Source organism: Mytilus edulis, chromosome 12 (assembly GCF_963676685.1).
Source record: "Mytilus edulis chromosome 12, xbMytEdul2.2, whole genome shotgun sequence".
Classification (NCBI taxonomy): Eukaryota; Metazoa; Mollusca; class Bivalvia; order Mytilida; family Mytilidae; genus Mytilus; species Mytilus edulis.
In genome coordinates this window covers 34,572,267-34,592,232 of record NC_092355.1, presented here as the reverse complement: position 1 = coordinate 34,592,232, position 19,966 = coordinate 34,572,267, and the positions used below count along the sequence as shown (strand labels likewise).

The following is a 19,966-nucleotide window of genomic DNA, read 5'->3' as shown; positions in this document are numbered from 1 at the left end:
GTACAACCAACCAACAAAAAGGTTGCATACTAAGTATATAAAAGCTAAAGAAATAAGCAAAGCATATAATCTTTACACCGCAGGAATTCGGGTTAAAGGGGTTCCCAACCGTGAATATTAAATAATATATACCGATTTGATTGGCCAATAACTGTTTTAACACACGACGACATCAATTTACGTGAATATTTTGGAAGTATACAGACGATATTCCGCAATCCACGGCTCATAGGAAAGTTTCTTGTAGTGTCACGAAAAGCGGGAAATACGCGTTTATGTAGTTAAAAATTGGTAATTTTAAATTATTAACTTTTTTTACATGTAGGCTTCTCCTTTTTTTCTAAATTGTTACATTATTTGGAGAATAGCGATTTAATGTTATTTTTTTGTATCGTTTCTATCAAATTTTATTTTTATATTAAAACTAGAAATTGACCTGTTGTCTCACAAGGAAACAGCTGTTTTGACGTTTTTTCTAGAAAAGTTCCTAAATATTCTAAAAACTTTGCACACACATTATGTTCCATTAAATAAAATTCCATTAACCACGAAACTAATTACAGTCAGATATTTATTTCGATATTCTAATTAAAATACATTTCTTTTTTGGCCGAAATAACAAAAACATAATTATTATCTGGTTTGACTGTGAAACACTGATTTCAGATTTATATTGTACACATAACTTTAAAAATGAATCAAAAATGAGGATAAAACATCCTTCTTTAAACGTTTTATCGATTACCACTGTGCCTGTAGTGATATAATTATAAATAGATTTCAGAACGCGGACGTGATAGAAAGCCTATTTATTAAATTGTTTAAAAAGACGTACGCCGGTAGGAAATAAGATGAGTAAACAATGATTAATACCTTAGATTTACATTAAGTAAGTTGCTTGCATATACAAATAAACAAACGAAGAAAGACTACAAGTGTAGTTCTATAATATTGAAGATTCTTCTTCGTCTTCTAACAGTTGAGGCATCTTGGAGTTACGACTGGGTATAGCTGTAGTAAGTTACGCCAGGATTTACGCATTATTTACGATCATCTTAACTTACGACGGCTTTGTGAAACGGCTGTAAATCCTACGATTTATTTACGATGGACTTACGATGACACGTAGACTTACGAAGGCTTTGTGAAACGGTACCCTGGTTAGTAGTCTTACAATACCTGAACAGTGTGAAAAGAAACCAATCAAAATGCCTGTAGCTAAAGGTAAGTTAGGTAACCGTGTTGTGACAGTACTTCGCGATACAGGATGTAATGGAGTCGTTATAAAGAAAAGTCTGGTAAGTATAGATTGTTTTCTAGATGATTATCAGACATGCGTATTAGCTGATGGATCGAGTGTTAAAGTACCTATTGCTATAATTACTATAGACAGTCCTTATTATCAAGGTGAAGTAAAAGCATGGTGTATGGAACAACCATTGTATGATGTTATTATAGGAAACATAGATGGTGCTAGGGAGCCTTATGATCCCGATATATCTCCGTCGGTAAGTGTAGTAACTCGACAGCAAGCGAAGAAGAGAGATAATCCATATCCGAAATTAAAAGTTCCAGGAAGTATTAAGGATGTTAGTCTAGAGGACATTGAGAATGAACAGCAGTCTGATGCAAGTTTGTCGAAGCTTAGACAGTATGTTGCTGAAGGCAGAAACTTTGAGAAGACCAATGGTACAAAAGTAAATTACATAGTGAAGAAGAAACTTGTGTATAGAGAATTTATGTCACCAAAAGTAGAAAATGGTAAGTTATTCCGTCAGTTGGTCGTTCCTGAAGTTTATAGAAGCGATGTCATGAAATTAGCACACGAGTCATTGATGGCTGGACATATGGCTACACGACGTACAGTATATCGTGTATTATCAGAGTTTTACTGGCCAGGAGTTGAATCCGATGTCAAGCGGTATTGCCAGTCCTGTGATATTTGCCAACGCACTGTACCAAAAGGTAAGCAAGTTAGAGCCCCTTTGGGTAAAACCCCTATCATAGATGTACCTTTTCGCAGAGTAGCTGTAGATATAGTTGGACCTTTAGTACCAGTAACTGATAAATGAAATCGTTATATACTAACTCTTGTTGATTACGCTACAAGGTATCCAGAAGGAGTAGCGTTACCCTCTATCGAGACAGAAAGGGTAGCGGAAGCATTGATTGATATATTTTGTAAGGTAGGTTTTCCAAGAGAGATGTTGACAGATATGGGCGCACAATTTACTTCCAATTTAATGTCTGAGGTGAGTAGACTGATTTCTCTTCGGCAGCTTACTACTACACCGTATCATCCTATGTGTAACGGACTCGTTGAAAGGTTTAACGGTACGATGAAGATGATGTTGAAGCGACTATGTGCAGAACGTCCGCGAGATTGGGATAAGTATTTAGGACCAGCATTATTTGCCTACAGAGAAGTACCTCAGGAGAGTGTTTTATTTTCCCCATTTGAATTGGTATATGGTTGGCCAGTCAGAGGTCCAATGACAATTCTTAAAGAATTGTGGACTAGAGAAATTACTGATCCTGAAGTGAGGTCCACATACGAGTATGTTATCAATTTACGAGAAAGATTGGAATCGACTTGTGAATTGGTTAAACAAAACTTAGAGAAAGCTTCACGTAAACAGTCACGTATATATAACAGAAAGTCACGTTCAAGAAAGATGAAGATAGGTCAAAAAGTATTGGTGCTACTACCTACTAAAGCAAATAAGTTGCTGATGCATTGGAAAGGACCATTCTCTATAGTAGAAAAGATAAGTGATCTTGATTACAGAATTGATATGAGAGGTAAACTTAAAATGTTTCATGTCAACATGTTGAAACTGTATGTTGAACGTGAGCAAACTAACGTGTGCGTTAGTGCACCAGATCACAAGGTAAGTTTTGTTGCTACAGTATCAGTTATAGATCTCGAAAATGAAGATACAGACGATGTGGACAATTACGAAAGTGAGTTAATCGAAACGCCTGTTGCAGTTGCTAAGGAGACATTACGAGATGTTCATATCAACGAAGCTTTAAAAGCAAATGAAACAGTTAAGGTACAGTGTTTACTAGATAAGTTCTCACACGTGTTGACAGATATTCCAGGTAGGACAAATGTACTACAGCACGATATCAAGTTGACTTCTGATGATCCTGTTCGATTTAAACCTTATCCCATACCATATGCTATGCTAGACACGGTAAATAAGGAAGTCGATAAGATGATAGAAATGGATATCATCGAGCGATCAGATAGTCCTTATTCAAGTCCATTTGTGATTGTGAAGAAGAAAGATCAGAGTACTAGTAATCGGTTTTGTATAGATTTCAGAGGTTTAAATAGTATTACAATTTTCGATGCAGAAACGATGGGTAATATAGAAGAGATGTTTTCAAAGTTGTCTGGTTATCAGTTTATATCTAAAATTGATGTAACCAAGGGATATTGGCAAATTAGTCTTGTGGATGCTGCAAAACCCAAAACAGCATTCCAAACACCTAGAGGATTGTTCCAATTCAAGGTTCTGCCATTTGGCCTGGTCAATAGTGGTTCTACTTTTGTACGTTGTATGAGAAAAGTTTTAGAAGGGTTGGAAAACGTTGATAACTTTGTTGACGATATTATAGTGTACACACGTTCTTTCAATCACCATATGGAGGTTTTGGAGAGTGTATTTGAGAGGTTGGCATCTGCTAATTTGTCAGCAAGACCCTCAAAGTGTTATATAGCGTATAGCAGTCTTGACGTTTTAGGTCACATTGTTGGAACAGATCGTCTTTCACCAAATCCAGATAAAATTGAAGTAATCAAAAATGCTCATAGGCCTACAACAAAGAAACAAGTCAGAAGTTTCATTGGCATAGCTGAATTTTACAGAAAGTTTGTTCCCAATTTCTCAGATATAGCTAGTCCGCTTACTGATCTGACGAAAAAGGGACAACCAAATCAGGTACGTTGGGAAGCTAATCATGAAAGTGCATTTTCGAGTTTGAAGAATGCATTAGTAAAAGCTCCTGTTTTAAAGTTGCCGAACTTTTCTCAGGTATTTATCCTTCAAACTGATGCTTCCGATAACGGAGTAGGCGCTATACTGCTACAGGATGAAGGTAATACTAGATTGCCTGTGTCGTACGCTAGTAAAAAACTGAAAGCTAGTGAACGAAAATACTCCACTATCGAGAAAGACTTATCCATCCGTCCGTCCGTGACACATTCAACCTGATAAAAAGTAACAGCATAACCATAATCAGTAACAGGAAGGATGTTAAAGGCTAATTTACTGATGAAACACAAAGTTAACCATATACATGTATATGCCAACCATTTCATTTAATATAGGTTATGATCATCATATTGAATAATCTCAACATAATATACTGTATATTGAATGAAAAGACAGGTTTTTTTCTTTTGATAACAGCAGACAACATTGTGTAATTCTAGTATAGTAGATGGTAAAAGAAAGAAATTTATTTTAGAATTGTTCATTTCCTAAGCAGATTTTTTATCTTGCAAATTCAGTTTCCAAAGATAAATGTTATATATTTCTTAACCTTTTGTATTGCAAATGCTAAAATACATAATTAGCATTTGACAAACTATTGCAGGACATAACCAGGCTAAAGCTAGCAGCCACTCGCCAGCAGCCACTACGCTAGCAGCCATTTTTCGAATATGTCTATGAACCCAAATGTTGCATGAGAATCAAACGTACTTAAAATGTTTCCGTAGAACATTTTTTATTAACATTTCCGTAAGGGTGGGGTAGAGTGTCCGACCCCAACTTTTTTTCTCAATTTCTTTATAATAACTTACCGTTATGTTAGTGATCTTTTTTCGTTAAATGAAGAAAATATACGACCAAAATAAAAATAAATCAAACCAGGTTAAACGATACTAATTGTCCTTTCCTAGATTAATATATTTCGGTTATACACGGGAAACTCCACACTACAAAATACGACAGAAGTGACAATTATTCGTTCGGTATTGTTTATTTTTCCTTGTTAGATGGTGAGGTTATTCTGGCACAATCTTAAAGTGTATATGTGACAACTTGTTCGCTATGCCCGTGTATGTTGTGACGTTTTACATGTTAACGAATGTAATCTATGTATTACTGGTAAATTATTAAGTATTTACTAAATTCTCCATAGATATAAATTTACTTTTGGAGTTTGGATTTACCTGTAAAAAACTTATTTCAAACGGGATAACACATTCTCATTTTATGGTAATGGTGTCTACTGAGCCCAGAAATTTAGAAATGATCCTGGTAAACTTATTGATTCTAATTCTAAAAGGTTTTCAATTGAACACTGTGATTCGATCATTGAATAGTGTTTTAATGGTATTACGATAGATTTTGTTTATATTTTTTATCAGTAAATTAAAAGCTAACTAAATATAATTGTTATACACATATACACTTTCATGGATCTACACTCTGTCGATACCTGTATCTTGGCATTACGCAAGGTCATGTTTTTCTCTGGCTGTTTATGACGTCTTTCGAAAAATTTTAAGTAATTGTTATAGCAGTTGATTTGTAATGAGGACCATATCAATTATAAATCATTTAAACACAGAGAGAAGTTATGTCAGATACCAATATTGGAAATGTGGTGTACACCTTTCTAAGAGAAGTCATAAACTCTGCATTTTGAGTAAAAAAAACCGACATAGGTTTGATTTTTTAAAAGGGGAAATAAAAGCATTGACGGATGGATTTAAAAAGAATTGATACGGATTCAGTTATACCAAATCCCAATATTTAACGTATAGTGTATAACTTACGTAGTCCTTCCACCTGCATTGTTTGGTCCAGGAGACCCTATGTCAGTGTGTTTAATTTGCATCATATAAGGATCAAAATGTTGTACAAGGTTTTTTTCTTTTGATAACAGCAGACAACATTGTGTAATTCTAGTATAGTAGATGGTAAAAGAAAGAAATTTATTTTAGAATTGTTCATTTCCTAAGCAGATTTTTTATCTTGCAAATTCAGTTTCCAAAGATAAATGTTATATATTTCTTAACCTTTTGTATTGCAAATGCTAAAATACATAATTAGCATTTGACAAACTATTGCAGGACATAACCAGGCTAAAGCTAGCAGCCACTCGCCAGCAGCCACTACGCTAGCAGCCATTTTTCGAATATGTCTATGAACCCAAATGTTGCATGAGAATCAAACGTACTTAAAATGTTTTTATTAATATATAAACACTATATTATCAGTTTTTAATACACTATTATATTAAGCAATCGAAGTCACTATTCAATGAATTTAAAAGAAAATTCTAGTCCTGTTCAATAATTTAAAGACAATAATAATCGCTATCAATATATACCAAACAGGATGCTGCACGTTTTTACTTTAAATAGTCAACAGCTTTAAGTGTATATACAATTGAAAATAGCTTCCCATTGCACCTAGTGGCAAAACAGTATTGCCGTAGAACATTTTTTATTAACATTTCCGTAAGGGTGAGGTAGGGTGTCCGACCCCAACTTTGGACCAAATTAAAAAAAATATTGAACCGCACCACATCCTGGATATTTTCTCACGTAGACCTTGGGTATTCAGCTTCCCATTGCACCTAATGGCGAAAAAAATATTGCCGTAGAACATTTTTATTAACATTTTTGTAATGGTAGGGTAGGGTGTCCGACCCCAACTTTGGACCAAATTTAAAAAAAAAAAACTAAGCCGAACCACACCCTAGATTTTTTTCTCAAGTAGACCTTGGGTATTCAGCTTCCCATTGCACCTAGTGGCGAAAAAAGTATTGCCGTAGAACATTTTTTATTAACATTTCCGTAAGGGTTTGGTAGGGTGTCCGACCCCCAACTTTGGACCAAATTTTAAAAAAAAACTAAGCCGAACCACACCCTGGATTTTTTCTCAAGTAGACCTTGTGTATTCAGCTTTCAATTGCACCTAGTGGCGAAAAAAGTATTGCCGTAGAATATTTTTTATTAACATTTCCGTAAGGGTGGGGTAGGGTGTCCGACCCCAACTTTGGACCAAATTTAAAAAAAAAAACTAAGCCGAACCACACCCTGGATTTTTTCTCAAGTAGACCTTGGGTATTCAGCTTTCAATTGCACCTAGTGGCGAAAAAAGTATTGCCGTAGAATATTTTTTATTAACATTTCCGTAAGGGTGGGGTAGGGTGTCCGACCCCAACTTTGGACCAAATTAAAAAAAAAAATAGCCGAACCACCCCCTGGATTTTATCTCAAGTCGACCTTCGGTATTCAGCTTCCCATTGCACCTAGTGGCAAAAAAAAGTATTGCCGTAGAACATTTTTTATTAATATTTCCGTAAGGGTGGGGTAGGGTGTCCGACCCCAACTTTGGACCAAATTAGAAAAAAAATTGAACCGAGCCACACCCTGGATTTTTTCTCAAGTAGACCTTAGGTATTCAGTTTCCCATTGCACCTAGTGGTGAAAAAAGTATTGCCGTAGAACATTTTTTATTAACATTTTTGTAAGGGTGGGGTAGGGTGTCCGACCCCAACTTTGGACCAAATTTAAAAAAAAACTAAGCCGAACCACACCCTAGATTTTTTTCTCAAGTAGACCTTGGGTATTCAGCTTCCAATTGCACCTTGTGGCGAAAAAAGTTTTGCCGTAGAACATTTTTTATTAACAATTCCGTAAGGAATGGGTAGGGTGTCCGACCACAACTTTGGACAATATTTAAAGAAAAACTAAGCCGAACCACACCCTGGATTTTTTCTCAAGGAGACCTTAGGTATTCAGCTTCCCATTGCACCTAGTGGCGAAAAAAGTATTGCCGTAGAACATTTTTTATTAACATTTCCGTAAAGGTGGGGTAGGGTGTCCGACCCCAACTTAAATCAAATTTTTTTAAAAACTAAGCCAAACCACACCCTGAATTTTTTCTCAAGTAGACCTTGGGTATTCAGCGTCCTATTGCACCTAGTGGCGATAAAAGTATTGCCGTAGAACATTTTTTATAAACATTTCCGTAAGGTTGGGGTAGGGTGTCCGACACCAACTTTGGACCAAATTTAAAAAAAAAACTAAGCCGAACCACACCCTGGATTTTTCTCAAGTAGACCTTGGGTATTCAGCTTCTCATTGCACCTAGTGGCGAAAACAGTATTGCCGTAGAACATTTTTTATTAACATTTCCGTAAGGGTGGGTTAGGGTGTCCGACCCCAACTTTGGACCAAATTTAAAAAAAAAACTAAGCCAGCCGAACCACACCCTGGATTTTTTCTCAAGTAGACCTTTTGTATTCAGCTTACCATTGCACCTAGTGGCGAAAAAAGTATTTCCGTAGAACATTTTTTATTAACATTTCCGTAAGGGTGGGGTAGAGTGTCCGACCCCAACTTTTTTTCTCAATTTCTTTATAATAACTTACCGTTATGTTAGTGATCTTTTTTCGTTAAATGAAGAAAATATACGACCAAAATAAAAATAAATCAAACCAGGTTAAACGATACTAATTGTCCTTTCCTAGATTAATATATTTCGGTTATACACGGGAAACTCCACACTACAAAATACGACAGAAGTGACAATTATTCGTTCGGTATTGTTTATTTTTCCTTGTTAGATGGTGAGGTTATTCTGGCACAATCTTAAAGTGTATATGTGACAACTTGTTCGCTATGCCCGTGTATGTTGTGACGTTTTACATGTTAACGAATGTAATCTATGTATTACTGGTAAATTATTAAGTATTTACTAAATTCTCCATAGATATAAATTTACTTTTGGAGTTTGGATTTACCTGTAAAAAACTTATTTCAAACGGGATAACACATTCTCATTTTATGGTAATGGTGTCTACTGAGCCCAGAAATTTAGAAATGATCCTGGTAAACTTATTGATTCTAATTCTAAAAGGTTTTCAATTGAACACTGTGATTCGATCATTGAATAGTGTTTTAATGGTATTACGATAGATTTTGTTTATATTTTTTATCAGTAAATTAAAAGCTAACTAAATATAATTGTTATACACATATACACTTTCATGGATCTACACTCTGTCGATACCTGTATCTTGGCATTACGCAAGGTCATGTTTTTCTCTGGCTGTTTATGACGTCTTTCGAAAAATTTTAAGTAATTGTTATAGCAGTTGATTTGTAATGAGGACCATATCAATTATAAATCATTTAAACACAGAGAGAAGTTATGTCAGATACCAATATTGGAAATGTGGTGTACACCTTTCTAAGAGAAGTCATAAACTCTGCATTTTGAGTAAAAAAAACCGACATAGGTTTGATTTTTTAAAAGGGGAAATAAAAGCATTGACGGATGGATTTAAAAAGAATTGATACGGATTCAGTTATACCAAATCCCAATATTTAACGTATAGTGTATAACTTACGTAGTCCTTCCACCTGCATTGTTTGGTCCAGGAGACCCTATGTCAGTGTGTTTAATTTGCATCATATAAGGATCAAAATGTTGTACAAGGAAACTTTTAAAATAAGTGATGGTAAGGGGTTGGTAATTTCAGGCCCCGATGTGTATTCTATGAGATGTAGATCTTTTTTTTTTTTCCCACCTGGACATTTTTGTCGATAAAACGTTATAGCTTACCTTTCATATGCACGTAGTCCGATTACCCGTCCTGCCATTTGGGATATTTTAGATTTAAATTTAGGCCATAGGAAGGAGGTGTGCTTTTTATTTATACCTCGATATTGGATCTGTAATGAGATTTATCTTAGATTTTCCCCGTGTCTTTTGGTCAAGAACACATTAGGCCTGTAGTATAGACTTGACAGTTCTGCCGCACAAAAACAAAGCACCGGATTTTAAAATATAAACCCGTTACCCTGACCAGAAACCATTACAAACAATAGTCCAGTACGAAAGAACAATTGACCGGATAGGATAATGATTAAATAAAAAAAGAATAGATAAAGAAATGACATCAACATGAACAAAAGTTTAAAGTAAGGAAGATTGTATATATATACACATGATCTGAATAGAAAGGAAAGGTCGTATCACATAAATTACAGAAGTGAATTGAAAATTTTGAAATAGTAGAATGTTAATTATTAGAAATAGAAAAAAAAAATGAATTCAATAAAGTATCAGCTTACAATTTACTACAAAAGAAAAATATTAGTAGAATCTTGTGTCAAAAGTAACGGTTTACATTAGAACCTGCATTTTGATCAGTAAATAGTATCAGTGTTGGTTTAAAAACTGTAAAGAAAATTAAAAAATTAAAAATAATTAAGAGGGTGGATCGACAGTACCATAACAAATACAATGGTGTTTGCTGTTGAAACAAACAAAAAAACGTTTACAGCTTTTCCTATGAATCAACTGCCTAAAAAATAAAGTTCATGCAACTGAACCAATTTAACCTAAAACTGACGTAACACTTGCGAAATGTATAGACATTTATGGAACTTTGATGGATAATTTAACACAAGGACCATCAATCCCAAAGTCTAGATGGATAAGAGACATTTCAGAATACCACCTGTTTAACAGAAAACCCAGGAAATTATAAATGGAGGTACAACGAAAAATTGGCAAAAGTATAGATGATTTTAAACTATATGTTTGAACAGATGGTTGGTGATAAGAAGGAAGAAAAAAATATTACTTTCATTTGCGATCAACTTTAAAAAAAATTACAATAAATTCGGAGAGAAATAAAAACGATGACTGATGAGATTATAATAAAATTTGATATCGACAATAATAGTTCAATTGTTGTTGCATCTCAATATTTGGTCTTACCTAAGAGGCTGGCAGACAGGAAAGTCATCACTGATATGAAGAATCAGGACGTGCAATGTTTTATGCGGGTAATGGTGTCAATTCATTAAGAATGGGTAGAACATTAAAGTGATGACCAGTACCGTCGATGGGTAGAAGGGTTGTACGTTTGAAAAAGATTGATTTCACAGTAAATCTAAAAAAACAATGACAAGTTTGAGAAAACAATTCAAACATATCAACCAGCGTTTATGGTTTAGAAAAGAAAAGATCAGCCTACTCAGGATATCTGACATTAACAAAAGAGAACTGAAAGAGACCTTATTGGAGATTGAGATGGAAGGATTGACGTAAAACTATTGTTTTGGTTTCTATCGCTACTCTTCACCCAAAGAAAGCAGACACTATCCCCGAAAAAAAAGAGAACAGAAAACAAGATAACTGCCATGTTACGATGCTAGATAGAAGAAGCCTACAAAGATTTAAAACAAAATAAAACAATTTATGGAGTGCTTTACTGATGACATGCAGTCGTAAACATTGTCATGGATTGTATTGAAAACAGTACAATTCAAAAACAAACCAAGGAACAGAATAAGATCCCAGCTAAAGAAATCATAAATCGCTGGTCCCGAATGGATAAATGCAAACCCTACCAGAAGCACACATCGTCCGAAATTTTCTATAGCATTTAGTGCTATGAACCAATTTGCTCTACAACATGTACACTGCAGAACGAAAGCGACGATATGAACAAGATCTTTGTAATAACTTGAAAATATACCAGAAAAAAAATTATTCAATGTTCAAGAAGATATCGGAGAGTAAAAAGTGTTACAATAGGAAACGATTAAACGGATCTATTGAAACAATAGGCGGTGACACAGTAAGACATAATTGCCAATATACCGGGGACTCATGGCGCAGTGCACAAATGAATCTTATAAAACAAGATACCCAAATTAATGCAGGTGACTGCTATAAACAGGCCGGTACGACATACATTGCCATCATAACAACCATGGGAGTGAGTGGAACACAGATTACTTGTTGACACTCGAAAGTATGAGAAAACTGTGAATCATTTGGCTGATTTCCAGTTTAAAAATGGAAGGAATTAAAGCAGAAAAAGTACCACACAAAATAAATGCGCGACTAACAAGCACTACCTTTTGAATCTTTCACCTCTCTTTTTATTTAGTGCTATTGGTCGCCTGGATACCTTTCCTGATCAGTTTGCAACACATGTGGAAGGTCATAAGTAAGAAATTAATCTTTAAAAATCCTCCTCATACATGATATTAATAAGTTCATCATCATGATCTACAATCTACAAGATGAATCTCTGCATGTATTGTGTCTACAACTTTGTAGTGTTTCTGTCCAATCGATAATGCCTGCCTATTTTCGTCTGCTGAAAAAAGATTTCTTGTTTTATGTTGTACTATGTAGATGGGATCATTAGCTAAGAATCGTTTTCATTGAATCATAGGCTGAGTTCAGATATTGTTTGAAGTCGCTGTAAGCAATCTCATTCGTGATCACAATTTGTTATACCTTTAACTCTCCTGATTGCATACCTAAATGTTTTCATTGCATAACGTCTTAGACCGACACATGCAACCATTGGTATTCCAGCATTCGTGAAACAGATACGAGTCCTTGTTTACCCTAGTCTTTACTTGGAGTGTATGATATGGTCAGTCGGGTATTTGTACATTTCGTATAATCGATATACATTTTTTCTAAATGCATTTGTAAGTGTGTGTAATTTGAATATAGAAAACAGGACTTTCAGTGTTGCGTATGTAGCAGATCGTGTCTCGCGGTTCTTATTGGGGTTAGTCTTTTATAAAGTCAGTTATCCATGCTTTCCTTCGACTAGACCAATATCTCAAAACCCATGACGATTGGTTTCTCAAATCCCATAATTTTTTTTCTTGCGTAGTTTTGTTGTTTCAAAAGATGTCGCTTAAATATTTGGAATATGATATCGTTTAGTTTATACGCTTTAAATATTGACAACTGCGTAACAAAATACTTTACCTTGTAAGAGTTATCTCCCCAAACACTGTTTTTCTTGTGGCCACTTCTCCTTCACAACCGTAAAAGATGACGTCAAATTTATTTTACCAAATTGCTCGTTTCGGCTTCAGGATTAGGATTTTAATTTTAACCGAGCTATCCGGAAACTCCATATGAGAGTTATTTACCCTTATGTATTTGATATAAGTGATTTGCATTTCTAACTGGTAAACCATAAGTGATAAAGACCAAGGGTCTTTTGATTTGACATCCTTGGTCTAAAAAAATGAAAATTAGGTCAAGGTCAAAGGTCAAGGTCATATTTTAAATTTAGATTTTGGCTTATTTTGGCTTATTTTCAAACACTGTATAACATATCGACAAATTAGTTTTACTAAATTGTTAGTTGCGACATGTCGTTACTTGTATATTTTGGTTGAATGTGTACGTAGACAATTAATGGGAATTATCACCCATCCTTTATTTAGAATTATGCGTAAAGTGATATTACTCATTAACCAAACATATCAAAGACCTAGGGTCTTTTGATTTAAGGTCCTTGGTTTGTGACCTTGAAATTGAGGTCAAGGCCATAGGTTAATAGGACGTTCTATATTTTGACCTTTGCTTCAAATTCATATTAATACATCATAAAGCCATAGGAACTAACATTTTAAACTGATTTTGTTATATTTTAATATCAAAATAGATCTTTACTAGTGAAAAGACCTTCAATTGTTCTCTGAACAATTGGTTTTTGATTTTAAATATATTTTAACCCAAATTATAAGGAAAGATATATTTCTAATATCGTAGCTTTTTTTACCTAGATTAATTGAATTCTTAAATTTGACAGCAATACACTACACTAAATAACAACCTGGGATTCAATCAAATTAATGCATCACCAAGGTTACTAAGCTGTATAGTTTGATGAAAATCCAAGTTGATTTAAAAAAATTATTAAAAAAAAATTACTATCTGAATATAGTCCAAACTACAAATTCTAGTTCTTTTTAAATTTGAAAGCAATACATCAAACTTATAACAACCTGTGATTCAATAAGATTAATATGTCACTAGATTAGCTGTATAGTTTGATGAAAATCCAAGTTGATTTGAAAAAAATATTAAAAAATTTAAAGTGTACTATCTGAATTTTGTCCATATTTGCAAATCCTAGCTTTTTTACGTATCAAATTTGATAGCAATACCCCAAACTAAATAATGACCGGGGATTCAGTAAGCTTGGTATATATTTAAGATAGCTGCATAGTTTGATGAAAATCCAAGTTGATTTGAAAAAACTATTAAAAAATTAAAGTGTACTATCTCTATTTTGTTCGAAATAGCAAATCCTAGCTTTTTCACCTAGATTAATTTAATTCTTAAATTTGACAGCGATACACCAAACAACATAATGACCGGAGATTAAGTAAGTTTCATATGTATCTAATACAGCTGCATTAATCCAAGTTGATTTGAAAAAATTATTTAAAATTTAAATTGTACTATCTCTCTATTTTGACAAAAAAAAATTAAAAAATGTTCTATCTCTATTTTGACAAAATGTCCTGTACCAAGTCAGGAATATGGCCATTGTTATATTATAGTTCGTTTCTGTGTGTGTTACATTTTAACGTTATGTTTCCGTTGTGTCGTTTGTTTTTCTCTTCTTTTTTTTAGTGTGAATTCACATTACTATAAGACGTGTCACGGTAATTATCTATCCCAAATTCATGTGTTTGATTTTGATGTTATTTTTTTTACTCTCATAGGATTTTGTCTCATGCTTAGTCCGCTTCTACGTGTGTTACATTTTAATGTTGTGTCTTTGTTCTCCTCTTATATTTAATGCGTTTCCCTCAGTTTTAGTTTGTTACCCCGATTTTGTTTTTTGTCCATTGATTTATGAGTTTTGAACAGCGGTATACTACTGTTGCTTTTAATTGTCCAAAATTCCAAATCCTACCCTTTTTTTACCTAGATTAATTTAACTCTTAAATTTGACAGCAATACACCAACCTACATAATGACCGGGGATTCAGTAAGCTTAATATATATCTAAGATAGCTGCATAGTTTGATGAAAATCCAAGTTTATTTGAAAAAAAAATGTAAAAAAGATTAAAGATGCCTGTCTGAATTTAATTATTTTTATTTTTATGTTTATACTGTAATAATCCCAAAAGTTATGTTTGATTATAGGCGAATTTACTATATCTATAATACTTAATGGTATATGTAGTCTTTTATACTTTTTTACACACTAGCTCTTTATATTACACCTATAGTTTGCACTGGATGATTTTTTTAGCATATATTATACCATGTATTTTAAAGATAGTACTTTATTGGAATATTTAATTGAAGTAATAAAATGTTGAAATCAATGATGAGGACCAAGTAATGAAGAAATGTATGTTAGGTCGGTTGAAGTTGTTACAGTTGATAAAATAGTTTATAAATAATATATTTGCATTATCACTTAATGAAAATTTTCATCATATATTTCATCATATATTATATATACCATGTACATGATGTATTTTAAAGATAATTAAAACTGGAATATTTAATTTAACTGATAAATTATTAATTGATTGATGTTGAAATCAATGATGAGGACCCAGTAATGACGAGATGTATGTTAGGTCGGTTGAAGTTGTTACAGTTGATGAAATAGTTTATAAATAATATATTTGCATTATCACTTAATGAAAATTTTCATCGTATATTTCATCATATATAATATATACCATTTACATGATGTATTTTAAAGATAATTAAAACTGGAATATTTAATTTAACTGATAAATTATTAAGTAATTGATGTTGAAATCAATGATGAGGACCAAGTAATGACGATGAATGTGTTGTCGTTTGAAGTGGTTACAGTCGATAAAATAGTTTGTAAATAATATATCATGACGGCACGTTTTATATTTCGACCAAAATGTAGTTAGTACACCATGAAAAACATTTTGATGTATATGTAATAATTCCTTGAACGGAAACGAATTATCTAGACATACAGGAATATATTGATTTTGAATTATTCAAAAAGTCTCTGTATTAACAAATTGCAAGCTAACATTACTTTATTAAAAAATGTGGGTTATTATAAAAACCAAATGTGTCATGAATAAATGAGTCGTAGTGCTTCTGGGAACATCAGATCACTTAACACGATGATTTGCAAAAGAACATATGACATATCTGTTAGAGATCTCGTCAATCAAATAGAAAAGTTTGTTTGAATCATTAATAGTTTAATAAAACCAATTTTCAAATTGTGAAAATTTTTAAACTTTAAACGTTTTGAACTTCAAGTAAAGGTGTTTTCAAACCGTGTTGTCCGGCGTAAACATGTCGCACCGTTAATTGAGAACGACTTATCCAAATTTCATGAAACTGATTATAGTTGTGTCTTATGATGGTCATGTATGATCTGTATACTTTTTGGTGAAAATAAGATTAAAACTTTTTGAGGTACGGCACTTTGTAACTAAAACAGGGGGGTGTTTTTTTTCACATGTTGCACCGTATATGAAAACCGATTTTTGATTATTGCTTAAAACTTTACACAATTCTTAGTTATATTAATGTAAAGATCTGTATACTTTTTGGTGATGATTCAAAATTTTATTTTTGAGTTATTGAGTATTTTGTAAAAAAGGGGGAGGGGTTTTTACATGTCGCGCCGTACTTCAACAACGATTTATGATTATTGCTTAAAACTTTACACACTTCTTTGTTATATTAACCTAAACATCTGTATACTTTTTGGTGATGATTCAAAATTTTATTTTCAGTTATTTAGTATTTTGTTAAAAGGGGGAAGGTTTTTTACATGTCGCGCCGTATCTCAAAAACAATTTATGATTATTGCTAAAAACTTTACACACTTCTTTGTTATATTAATCTAAAGGTCTGTATACTTTTTGGTTTTTGAAGAAAAAAGAGGGGGGTTTCATATGTCCCTCCGTATCTCAAAAACAATATATGGTTATTGCTTAAAACTTTTTCAGGAACTATTTATGATTATTGCATAAATCTTTCACACAAGACGACGGGCGTATCATGCGCTCATGGCGCAGCTGTTTATTAATAAGGTCTTTCCATTTTTCTGTGGAAAGACCTATTGGTTTTCTTCTTATTATTTTTTTTCTTCCGCCAATTTTTTTTTCGCAAGATGTTGCTTAGATATTTGGAATATGAGATCAATATGAAAATTATTTCCCCTTTTGTATTTGATATTTTGAAATGTATTTTTAACTGGAAAACCATCAGTGATAGAGGCCTAGGGTCTTTAGATTTGAGGTTCTTAGAAAAAAAATGAAAATGAGGTATAGGTCAAAGGTGAAGGTCATGTTCAAAATTTAGATTTCTTTCTTGTTATCTCTTATTATCAGAAATCATATAAGATATTGACAAGATATTTTCACACAATTGTTAGTCGCGATATCTCGTAACACATACATTTTAGATGTAAGGGTACTTAGACATTTGATGCAAGTTTCCGCCCCCCCCCCTTTTTTATATCTAATATTAGTCGTATGGAAATATAACTTAATAACAATATAAAGTAGAGGCCTAGAGTCTTTTGATTATAGGTCCTTGGTGTATGACCTTGAAACTGAGCTCAAGGTCCCAAAAATAGATTACCTTAGTCGTATTTGGTACAACATTTTGGAATTTTGGGTTCTCAATGCTCTTCAACTAACTTGTTTGGCTTTATAACTATTTTGATCTGAGCGCCGCTGATGAGTCTTATGTAGACGAAACGCGAGTCTGGCTAGAATAGAAGGAACCTTCAACATGCATGCATTACTATTTACTTGTTCAAGGAACTGCTGTGTTATTTGAGTAAAAATCACCTGGATTGTATGGCAGTGCAAAGTTTTTACAAACTTTATAGATATGAATATATACATATATATATATATATAGATGACAGTCCTTACAAGTCCTTAAAAGAAATTACAATCCCTCGATTTCGGATAGATGACCAACCAACCTTACACTTGATTTCGTGAAAGACATCCAACCTAACATACCTCTTGATTTCGGTATAGATGACCAACCTACACCCTCCCTTGATTTTGAGATTGACGACCTACCCTACATCCCCCTTGATTTTGGGATACATGACAAATCAGCATCCCGTTGTATTCAGGAAAGACGACGTTTTGTTTTAAATTTGGTCCAAAGTTCGGGTCGGACAACTTACACCACTCTTCCCGGAAATGTTAATAAAAAAGTTCTACGGCAATACTTTTTTCGCCACTAGGTGCAACGGGCAGCTGAATACCCAAGGTCTACTTGAGAAAAATTCCAGGGTGTGGTTCGGCATATTTTTTTTTTAATTTGGCCCAAAGTTGGGGTCGGACACCCTACCCCAACCTTACGGAAATGTTAATTAAAAATGTTCTACAGCAATATTTTTTTCGCCACTAGGTGCAATGTCAAGCTAAATAGCTAAGGTCTACTTGAGAAAATATCCAGGGTTTTGTTTGGCTAACATTTCTTATAATCAGGTCCAAAGTTTGGTCGGACACCCTACCCCACCCTTACGGAAATGATAATAAATTTTAAAATGTTCTACGGCAATATTTTTTTCGCCAGTAGGTGCAATGGGAAGCTGAATACGCAAGGTCTACTTGAGGAAAATTCAAAGGTGTGGTTCGGCTTAGTTTTTTTTTCAATTTGGCCCAAAGTTGGGGTCGAACACCCTAACCCACCCTTACAGAAATGTTAATTAAAAAATATTCTTCGGCAATACTTTTTTCGCCACTAGGTGCAATGGGAAGCTGAATACCCAAGGTCTACTTGAGAAAAAATCGAGGGTGTGGTACGTCTTAGTTTGTTTTAAAATTTGGTCCAAATTTGGGGTCGGACACCCTACCTCACCCTTACAGAAATGCTTATAAAAATGTTCTAAGGAAATACTTTTTTCGCCACTAGGTGGAATGGGAAGCTGAATATCCAAGATCTACTTGAGAAAAAATCAAGGGTGTGGTTCGGCTTAGTTTTGTTTTGAATATGGTCCGAATTTGGGGTCGGACACCCTACCCAACCCTTACAGAAATATTAATAAAAATTGTTCTACGGCAATATTTTTCCGCCACTAGGTGCAATGGGAATTAGAATACCCTAGGTCTACTTGAGAATAAATCCAGGGTGTGGTTCGGCTTAGTTTTTTTTTAAATTTGGTCCAAAGTTGGGGTCGGACACCCTACCCCACCCTTACGGAAATGTTAATAAAAAATGTTTTACGGCAATACTTTTTTCGCCACTAGGTGCAATGGGAATGTGAATACGCGAGGTCTACTTGAGAAAAAATCAAGGGTGTGGGTCGGCTTAATTTTGTTTTTAAATTTGGCCCAAAGTTGGGGTCGGACACCCAAACCCACCCTTACGGAAATGTTAATAAAAAAAATTCTACGGCAATACTTTTTTCGCCACTAGGTGCAATGGGGAGCTGAATATCCATGGTCTACTTGAGAAAAAATCCAGGGTGTGGTTCGGCTTTGTTGGTTTTTTTTTTAAATTTGGTCAAAAATTGGGGTCGGACACCATACCCAACCCTTACGGAAATGTTGATAAAAAATGTTCTACGGCAATACATTTTTCGTCACTAGGTGCAATGGGAAGCTGAATACCCAAGGTCTATTTGAGAAAAAATCCAGGGTGTGGTTAGGCTTAGTTGGTTTTTTTTAAATTTGGTCCAAAGTTGAAGTCGGACACCCTATCCCACCCTTACGGAAATTTTTATAAAAAATGTTTTACGGCAATAATTTTTTCGCCACTAGGTGCAATGGTAATGTGAATACGCAAGGTCTACTTGAGAAAAAATCCAGGGTGTGGGTCGTCTTAGTTTTTTTTTAAATTTGGTCCAAAGTTGGTGTCGGACACCCTACCCCACCCTTACGGAAATGTTAATAAAAAATGTTCTACGGCAAAACCTTTTTCGCCACTAGGTGCAATTGGAAGCTGGGGGTCTACGGTAATACTTTTACTCATACTAGGTTGACCAGGATTTCACATCTGTGTATAACATGGATTTTTTTTATTTTTTTTTTTGAATAGAAAATAAATAATTTCCTTGCCAACCATACTTTGTGTACAAAATATAAACCTTTCGTCTAATCAAAAGTAAGCGATATCCACTGCTTCAGAAAAAGAATGTTTTGT

The 19,966-nt window shown here is 33.9% G+C and overlaps 1 protein-coding gene across 1 annotated transcript in view; it reads right to left on the bottom strand.

Moving 5' to 3' along the window:
- The window catches only part of LOC139498343 (trafficking protein particle complex subunit 9-like), a 302,312-nt gene that overhangs the window by 176 nt on the left and 282,170 nt on the right, over positions 1-19,966 (bottom strand). The gene's annotated exons all lie outside the window — the stretch shown is intronic.